We start from the raw sequence: 10,030 nt of genomic DNA, 5'->3' as shown, positions 1-10,030 counted from the left end.
ATCTGAGAATAATGGTTGTTCTATTTATATGAGTAATCTCTTTTATGGTCACACACCCAATGTGAGGGTTTTATTCTTATTGAATCTCGATAGTGATGACACACGGATTCATAACATTGATGCCAAAAGATGTAGAGTTGATAATGATAGCACCACTTTCTTGTGGAACTGTCGCTTAGGTCATGTTGGTACAAAACGCATGAAGAAATTCCATGCTGATGGACTTTTGGAGTCACTTGATTTTGAATCACTTGACACATGTGAACCATGCCTCATGGGCAAGATGACTAAGATTCCATTCTCCGGAACAATGGAATGCGCAAGTGACTTATTGGAGATCATACATACTGATCTGTGCGGACCAATGAGCATAGAGGCGCGCGGTTGTTATCGTTATTTTCTCACCTTCACCGATGATTTGAGTAGATATGGTTATATTATCTTAATGAAACACAAGTCTGAAATGTTTGAAAAGTTCAAATAATTTGAAGTAGAGAATCATGCTACGGCAACAAAAGTCCTTCCCTGGCGCTTAGGAATTCTTCTTGTTACTTCTCTGGTTTGCGTCAGTTTTTCCCTTGAAGAGGAAAGGGTGATGCAGCACAGGAGCAATAAGTATTTCCCTCAGTTTGAGAACCAAGGTATCGATCAAGAAGGAGGGCCTCGTCAAGTCCAAAGTACCTGCGTAACACAAACAAGCTTGCACCCAACACTTCAAAGGGGTTGTCAATCCCTTCAAGATTGTTTGCAAAGTGAGATATGATGGAGGAAAGTGCAACGAAGTAAAAAGTGTAAGGCTGAAAATATGGTGTGGAGTAGACCTTGGGAGCCATAGTGTTCACTAGAGGCTTCTCTCATAATTGCAAATATCACGGTGGGTGAACAAATTACTGTCGAGCACTTGATAGAATCGCGCAAAGTCATGACGATATCTAAGGCAATGATCATGCATATAGGCATCACGTCCGAGACAAGTAGACCGATACTTTCTGCATCTACTACTATTACTCCACACATCGACTGCTATCCATTATGCATCTAGTGTATTGAGTTCATGACGAACAGAGTAACGCTTTAAGCAAGATGACATGATGTAGAGCGATAATCTCAAACCAATGATGAAAACCCCATCTTTTTACCCTTGATGGCAACAACACGATGCGTGCCTCGCTACCCCTTCTGTCACTGGGTGAGGTCACCGCACGGTATGAACCGAAAACCAAGCACTTCTCCCATTGCAAGAATCATAGATCTAGTTGGCCAGACAAAACCCACAACTCTAAGAGAATTACAAGGATATGAAATCATGCATAAGAGAGATCAGAAGAAACTCAAATAAGATTCATAGATAATCTGATCATAAATCCACAATTCATCGGATCTCGACAAACACACTGCAAAAGAAGATTACATCGGATAGATCTCCATGAAGATCATGGACAAATTTGTATTGAAGATCCAAGAGAGAGAAGAAGCCATCTAGTTACTAGCTATGTACCCGTAGGTCTATTGTGAACTACTCACGCATCATCGGAGAGGTAATAGTGTTGATGGAGAAGCCCTCCGTGTCCGAATCCCCCCTCCGGCAGGGCACCAGGACGTGCCCCAGATGGGATCTTGCAGAGACAGAAGCTTGCGGCGGCGAAAAAGTGATTGCGATCGTCTCTTGATTTTTTGGGAATATATAGGCGCAAGATCTATGTCAGGGGACCTCCAGGGGGCCCACAAGCCTGGATGGCGCGGTCCCGCTGGCCGCGGCGGTGGGGGCTTGTGGGGCCCCTGGTGCTCCTCTGGCTTGGCTCCCAAGTTCTCCGATCTTCTTCCGTTCCAAAAAAAAATCTTTTCGTGGATTTTCTTCCATTTGGACTCCGTTTCAAAATCTCCTGTGAAAGGGGTAAAAAACATGGAAAAAACAGGAACTGACACTTGGCACTGAGTTAATAAGTTAGTCCCAGAATTAAATAAAAAGCATGCAGAACATCCAAAGTTTGACAAGATAATAGCATGACACCATCAAAAATTATATATACGTTGGAGACGTATCAAGCATCCCCAAGCTTAACTCCTGCTCGTCCTCGAGTAGGGAAGTGATACGGAATGAATTTTTGATGTGGAATGCTACCTAGAATAGTTGTCCTTTGCAACTTCTTTCACGTGGCCTGAATATTCAGATCCGTAAGATTCAAAACAATAGTTTGCTATTGACATGAAAACTGTAATACTTCAAGCAAACTAGCAAAGTAATCATGAACTTTCAAAATAACTAGGCCAAAGAAAGTTATCCCTACAAAATCATATAGTCTGGCTATGCTCCATCATCCTCACACAACTAATGTAAATCATGCACAACCCCGGAATTGGCCAAGTAATTGTTTTTGCACACTTACTTTCTCAAACCTTTTATAACTATCATTCAATACATGAGCGCGAGCCATGTATATAACACTATAGGTGGAATAGAGTGTGGTGATGGTTGTGAGACAAAAAGGAGGAGATGGTCACATTGACTCGGCGTATCAATAGGCTATGAATATGCCCATTAATAGATATCAATGTGAATGAGTAGGGATTGCCATACAAGAGATGCACTAGAGCTATAAGTATGTGAAAGCTCAAGAAGAAAACTAGTGGGTGTGCATCCAACTTTCTTGCTCACGAAGACCTAGGGCAATTTTGAGGAAGCCCATCATTGGAATATACAAGCCAAGTTATAAAACGAAGATTCCCACTAGCATATGGTAGTGACAAAGCAAGAAGCTCTCAATCATGAAGAACATGGTCCTAACATGAAGCACAAGTGTGGAAAAAGATAGTAGCATTGTCCCTTCTCTCTTTTTCTCTCATTTCTTTTTTTATTTGGGCTCTTAGGCCTCTTTTTTTCTTTTCTCCTTTTTTTGTTTTTGGGCTCTTTGGGCTCTTATTTTATTTCCTCACATGGGACAATGCTCTAATAATGATGATCATCACACTTTTATTTACTCACAGCTCAAAGAACACAATGATGATGACTCCATAGGAAATGCCTCCGGTAGTGTACTGGGATGTGCAACGATCTAGTACGATCATGCAATGGCAATATGAGAGTGACGACACAAGTCATGAGACGGAACGGTGGGAGTTGCATGGCAATATATCTCGGAATGGCTATGAAAATGCCATAGTAGGTAGATATGGTGGCTGTTTTGAGGAAGTAATTTGGTGGTTTTGTGCACCGGCGAGAATTGCGCGGCACTAGAGAGGCTAGAAATGGTGAAAGGTGAAAGTGCATCTATACCATGGACTCACATTAGTCATGAAGAACTCACCTACTTATTGCGAAAGTTTTTATTAGTAATCGAAACAAAGTGCTAAACGCATACTCCGAGGGGAAGGGTTGGTAGGTGTAAACCAGCGCGCGATCCCGACCTCAACACAAAGGATGACAATCGATAGATCAATTATGCTCCGACTTGCTAACATAGCGGTTCACCATACGTGCATGCTACGGGAATCACTAACTTCAACACAAGTATTTCTAGATTCACAACACCCTACTAACATAACTCTCAATATTACCGAATCCACGTCTCAAAACTAATTCAGAGGAATCAAAACTTCTCTTTCTACTCAATGCACACGAAGATGGAGGTTTTTGCATCCTCTTTGGGTACCTCGCACATTTGGGACTACTTTCATAGCATAAGCCAACTACCAAATCACGCACCGCCGTGCTATAAATATATAAGTGAAGCACAAGAGCAAAAGTATCTAGCTCAAAAGATATAAGTGAAGCACTATAGCAGAAGTATCTAGCTCAAAATATATAAGTGAAACACTATGAGCATTCTAGCAAAATCACGATAAGTGCATGTCTCTCTCTCTCACAAAGGTGTGCAGCAAGGATGATTGTGACACAACAAAAATAAAAGACTCCTAAGATACAAGACGCTCCAAGCGAAACACATATCATGTGGTGAATAAAAATATAGCTCCAAGTGATGTTACCGATGGATTGAAGACGAAAGAGGGGATGCCTTCCCGGGGCATCCCCAAGCTTAGGCTTTTTTGTGTCCTTGATTTTGGCTTGGGATGCCTTGGGAATCCCCAAGCTTGAGCTCTTTCCACTCCTTATATCTTTGTCCATGAGAACGTCACCCAAAACTTGAAAACTTCACAACACAAAACTTAAACAGAAACTTGTGATAACATTAGTACAAGAAAACAAACTACCACTTCTTTTGGTACTGTAGCAAACTTGAATTCCATATATATTGATGATGGGCTACTGTATTCTCACTTTTCCATGGCTAGTACCCCCCGATACTAACCATAGTTTCATCAAAACAAGCAACCAACTCAACAAAAACATAAACTGTCAAAAACAGACCAGTCTGTAGCAATCTGTATACTTTTGGCACCTCAAAAAATGTGAAAAATTACGACGGTCTGGGGAAAAATCATACAAATCAGCAGAAAAAAGAATAAACTCAAAAGCTCTTTCTGAATAAAAATGAAAAATCATCTCGTGAGGGAAAAGTTTCTGTCTTTTTCCAGCAAGATCAAACAACCATTACCGAGACTAGTCATAAAATTTTTGCCTGGCTCAAACACAAAAAGAAACACAAAAAAACCACAATCACAACAGAATTGTGAAAGTGTGGACGCAACAAAACAGAAAGAAAAAGATAGATTCATTGGGTTGCCTCCCAACAAGCGCTATTGTTTAACGCCCTTAGCTAGGCATAGAAGCGATAGAATCACATATCGTCGTCTTTGGTGCTCAAACCATAAGTGGCCCTCATCATGGATTCATAAGGCAATCTTATTTTCTTTCTAGGAAAGTGTTGCATGCCCTTCCTTAAAGGAAATTGAAATCTAATATTCCCTTCCTTCATATCGATGATAGCACCAATAGTCCTTAGGAAAGGTCTACCAAGAATAATAGGGCATGTAGGATTGCAATCAATGTCAGGCATAATGAAATCAACGGGTACATAGTTACTATTTGCAATAATAAGAACATTATTGATCCTTCCCATGGGTTTCTTGATAGTAGAATCAGCAAGATGCAAATTAAGAGAACACTCTTTAATCTCATTAAAACCCAGAACATCACATAAATACTTTGGAATCGCAGAAACACTAGCACCCAAATCACACAAAGCATTGCACTCATAGTTTTTGATTTTGATTTTGATGGTAGGTTCCCACTCATCATGAAGCTTTCTAGGGATAGAGGCTTCCAATTCATGTTTCTCTTCAAGAGCTTTTATCATAGCTTCGAAGATATGATCGGTAAAGGCTTTGTTTTGGCTATAAGCGTGTGGAGAGTTCAACATGGATTGCATCAAAGAAATGCATTCAATCAAGGAGCAACTATCATAATTGAATTCCTTGAAATCCACGGTAGTAATTTCATTACTACTCAAAGTTTTAATGTCTTCTAGTCCACTTTTAATGCTTTTAGCATCAAGATAGATGGACTCCAAATCCTTGGGGCACTTTTCAACCAAAGTGGATTCATATCCAGCCCCATAATCATTAGGTTTGACACAAGAAAACAAAGATTCAATGGGAGTCACATGAAGCACTTTAAGATCTTCGTGATTCTCATCACGAGAACACGCCTTTTTAAGCCATTCATGTGTAGCACGAATTTGGGCGGTTCTTTCTTGGCTCTCAATCATGGAAACACGCATAGCTTTCAAAGTTTCATCCATGTTTATTTTTGGAGGAGCATATCTAGCTTTCAAAGCATCAACATCACAAGAAATCCTATCAACGCTCTTAGCCAAATCGTCAATTTTGAGTAGTTTTTCCTCTATGGACGCATTGAAAATTTTTTGAGAGTTGATGAACTCTTTCATATTACTCTCTAGATCAGAGGGTAATCTATTGTTATTTCCATGAGTATTGTTGTAGGAGTTGCCAAAGTTATTAGAGGAGTTACTAGGAAAAGGCCTAGGAACATAGTTTCCTCTAAAGGCATTGTTGTTGCCAAAGTTATTCCTACCAACAAAATTAATGTCCAAGCTAGCGTTGCTACTCTCAATCAAAAAAGACAAAGGCATATCATTAGGATGCAAAGGAGCACTTCTACTAGCAACCAAATTCATTAACTCATCCATCTTAGGACTCAACGAGTTAATTTCTTCTATAGCGTGTACCTTCTTACTAGTAGGTGACCTTTCAGTGTGCCACTGAGAGTAGTTTGTCATGATGTTGTCTAAGAGCTTTGTGGCTTCTCCTAACGTGATTTCCATGAACGTTCTGCCTGAGGCGGAGTCCAAGATATTTCTAGAAGCGAAATTCAAGCCAGCGTAAAAGATTTGGATAATCATCCAAAGACTCAAGCTATGAGCGGGACAATTTCTAATCATTAATTTCATTCTCTCCCAAGCTTGTGCAACATGTTCATGATCAAGTTGCTTGAAATTCATTATATTTTTACAGAGAGAGATGATCTTAGCCGACGGAAAATACTTGGATATATAAGCATCTTTGCATTTATCCCAAGAATCGATACTATTTTTGGGCAAAGAAGAAAACCAAGTTTTTGCGCGATCTCGCAACGAGAAAGGAAAATGCTTCAATTTAATCACGTCATTATCCACATCTTTTTTATTTTGCATATCATAAAGCTCAATGAATATATTGAGATGGGATGCGACATCTTCACTAGGAAGGCGAGAGAATTGCTCTTTCATAACAAGATTCAGCAAAGCGACATTGATTTTGTATGACTCCGCACTAGTGGCGGGAGCAATCGGAATACTAATAAAATCGTTATTATTAGTATTCGAGAAGTCACAAAGCTTGGTGTTTTCGTTCATGGTGACTTCAGCAAGCAAGCAAGCACATGAAGAGCAGGCGAGAAAAAGGGCGAATGAAAAGGCGAACGAAAAGGCGAACGAAAAAGGCAAATTGGTGAAGTGGGGGAGAGGAAAACGAGAGGCAACTGGCAAACAAAGTAAATGCAAGAGATGAGTTTGTGACACCTACTTGGATGAGTTCTTGACTTGATCTTCCTCCCCGGTAACGGTGCCAGAAATTCTTCTGCTACGGCAACAAAAGTCCTTCCCTGGCGCTTAGGAATTCTTCGTGTCACTTCTCTGGTTTGCTTCGGTTTTTCCCTTGAAGAGGAAAGGGTGATGCAGCACAGGAGCAGTAAGTATTTCCCTCAGTTTGAGAACCAAGGTATCGATCTAGAAGGAGGGCCTCGTCAAGTCCAAAGTACCTGCGCAAACACAAACAAGCTTGCAGCCAACGCTTCAAAGGGGCTGTCAATCCCTTCAAGATTGTTTGCAAAGTGAGATCTGATGGCGGAAAGTGCAACGAAGTAAAAAGTGTAAGGCTGAAAATATGGTGTGGAGTAGAACCTGGGGGCCATAATGTTCACTAGAGGCTTCTCTCATAATAGCAAATATCACGGTGGGTGAACAAATTACCGTCGAGCAATTGATAGAACCGCGCAAAGTCATGACGAAATCTAAGGCAATGATCATGCATATAGGCATCACGTCCGAGACAAGTAGACCGATACTTTCTGGATCTACTACTATTACTCCACACATCGACCACTATCCAGCATGCATCTAGTGTATTGAGTTCATGACGAACAGAGTAACGCTTTAAGCAAGATGACATGATGTAGAGGGATAATGTCAAACCAATGATGAAAACCCCATCTTTTTACCCTTGATGACAACAACACGATGCGTGCCTCACTACCCCTTCTGTCACTGGGTGAGGTCACCGCACGGTATGAACAAAAAACCAAGAACTTCTCCCATTGCAAGAATCATAGATCTAGTTGGCCAGACAAAACCCACAACTCGAAGAGAATTACAAGGATGTGTAATCATGCATAAGAGAGATCAGAAGAAACTCAAATAAGATTCATAGATAATCTGATCATAAATCCACAATTCATCGGATCTCGACAAACACACCGCAAAAGAAGATTACATCGGATAGATCTCAAGGAAGATCATGGAGAACTTTGTATTGAAGATCCAAGAGAGAGAAGAAGCCATCTAGTTACTAGCTATGGACCCGTAGGTCTATGGTTAACTACTCACGCATCATCGGAGAGGTCATGGTGTTGATGGAGAAGCCCTCCATGTCCAAATCCCCCCTCCGGCAGGGCACCGGGACGTGCCCCAGATGGGATCTTGCGGAGACAAAAGCTTGTGGCGGCAGAAAAGTGATTGCGATCCTCTCTTGATTTTTTTGGGAATATTTGGGAATATATAGGCGCAAGATCTAGGTCAAGGGACCTCCAGGGGGACCACTAGCCTGGATGGCGTGCCCCCTGGCCGTGGAGTGGGGGCTTGTGGGGGCACCTGGCGCTCCTCTCGCTTGGCTCCCAAGTTCTCCGATCTTCTTCCGTTCCAAAAAAAATCTTTTCGGGGATTTTCTTCCATTTGGACTCCGTTTCAAAATCTCCTCTAAAAGGGGTAAAAAACATGGAAGAAACATGAACTAGCACTTGGCACTGAGTTAATAAGTTAGTCCCAGAAAATAAATAAAAACCATGCAAAACATCCAAAGTTTGACAACATAATAGCATGAAACCATCAAAAATTATAGATACGTTGGAGACGTATCAAATCATCATAACAAGAAGATCAAATTCCTACGATGTGATCGAGGAGGAGAATATGTGAGTTATGAGTTTGGCACTCACTTAAGACAATGTGGAATTGTTTCACAGTTGACTCTGCCTAGAATACCATAGCGTAATTGTGTGTCCGAACGTCATAATCATACTTTATTAGATATGGTGCATTCTACGATGTGTCTTACCGATTTGCCATTATCATTTTGGGGTTATGCGTTAGAGACGACTGCATTCACTTTAAATAGGGCACCATCAAAATCCATTCTGACGACGCCATATGAACTTTGGTTTGGCAAGAAACCAAAGTTGTTGTTTCTTAAAGTTTGGGGATGTGATGCTTATGTCCAAAAGCTTCAGCATGAAAAGGTGGAACCCAAAGCGGAGAAATGTGTGTTCATAGGATACACAAAAGAGACAGTTGGGTATACCTTCTATCTGAGATCCAAAGTCAAAGTGTTTGTTGCTAAAAATGGGACTTTTCTTGAGAAAGAGTTATCTTGGAAGAATTGAGTGGGAGGAATATAGAACTTGGTGATGTTATAGAACCTTTACCTCAACCAGAGAATAGCGCAGCATAGAAAGATGTTTCTGTGGAGCCTACATCCATTGAAGAGGAAGGTGATGATGATAATCATGTATCTTCGGATCAAATTGTTGTCGAACCTCATAGGTCGATAAGGGAATGTACTGCTCCTGAGTGGTACAGTAACCACGTCTTGTCAGTCATGTTGTTAGACAATGATGAACCTACGAGCTATGGAGAAGCGATGGTGTCACACCCTGTTTTCACCTCACTTTCAATATAATTTCAAAATCTGAGTTTATTAAAACTTTTCAAAAGTGAATGTTGTGAGTGCCATGGTTGTCATTGCATGATTGTATTCTTGATGGAGTAGTATCAAAAACCATATTTTTCATAACATAAATATTTCCAATTTTTTTTCTTAATTTTGACTATTGCAAAACCTTGCTTTGGGTTGCACTACAAGTCCTTGAGTGCAAGAGAGTGCTCTTACCCAAAGATGATGATCTGGTTCTAAAACTATTTTAACTCTCCAAAACCATAAAATAATTAATTTATAAATTATTTTCTTATTATATACGGATGTCCATTTCTGAGGCCAGAAATGATAATCCTATATGGAAAATTAATTTTCTGCCTTAGAAAAATCTGAGAAAATTTGGAGATACTCACACGACAAATATTTTCCATACATAATATTTTCAACCTATATATATATTTAAAATATTTGAGAAAATACTTGAATACCTATTCTGTCTGTTTTGATCTTTTGGAATATTTCCAATAAAAGCCTAGAAAATTCAAGCAACCATCCCAAGCTATATTTAGTGTCCACACCAAGTTTCACCTCATTCCAAGGTGATTTGGTTCACTAAATAATCCTAAAACCCTCTTTGTCCAGAACC

This window comes from Hordeum vulgare, chromosome 4H, assembly GCF_904849725.1.
Source record: "Hordeum vulgare subsp. vulgare chromosome 4H, MorexV3_pseudomolecules_assembly, whole genome shotgun sequence".
Classification (NCBI taxonomy): Eukaryota; Viridiplantae; Streptophyta; class Magnoliopsida; order Poales; family Poaceae; genus Hordeum; species Hordeum vulgare.
This window is presented reverse-complemented; position numbering follows the sequence as displayed.